Raw genomic sequence first — 495 nt, forward strand, 5'->3', positions numbered from 1 at the left:
GATAGCCTTAGCAACACGCATGTTGCAGATAACCTGAGAGCATTAAATGGAACTTAGCTTGTGAAGACGTTCGAGAGAGTGAAACATAGCAGCTGTGAAGTGGCTGCTTGATCTCTTGATATCCTTCTTGGGGATGAAGTTCCCATCTGACTTGTTCGTGAGTCAGTCACATAACTTGTGGAGTTAATGACAATAATGTAGAGATGTGTGAAATAATGCCAACTCAGTCACTTCCGAATCAGGCAGCTTATAATCAGTGCGGTGAATTCACGTGTTCAAGTTAACGAACTTGAATGAATCGGAGGTGAGACCATTGGGGAAACGAATTCCACTTCTCTAAATTCCCGATTCCTAGTGATGATGGTGTTTTGCCTGCCGAATTCGCCATTTAATTAGCTATTGAGCAATGCAAAAACTGCTGATACTACTGAGGGACCTTATATATGAATGCTTAGATAGGTGTCGTATTCCCATAGGTAGATGGGGATCAGCTGA

Source organism: Sinocyclocheilus anshuiensis, unplaced genomic scaffold (genome assembly GCF_001515605.1).
Source record: "Sinocyclocheilus anshuiensis isolate Anshui unplaced genomic scaffold, SAMN03320099.WGS_v1.1 scaffold1034, whole genome shotgun sequence".
Taxonomy (NCBI): domain Eukaryota; kingdom Metazoa; phylum Chordata; class Actinopteri; order Cypriniformes; family Cyprinidae; genus Sinocyclocheilus; species Sinocyclocheilus anshuiensis.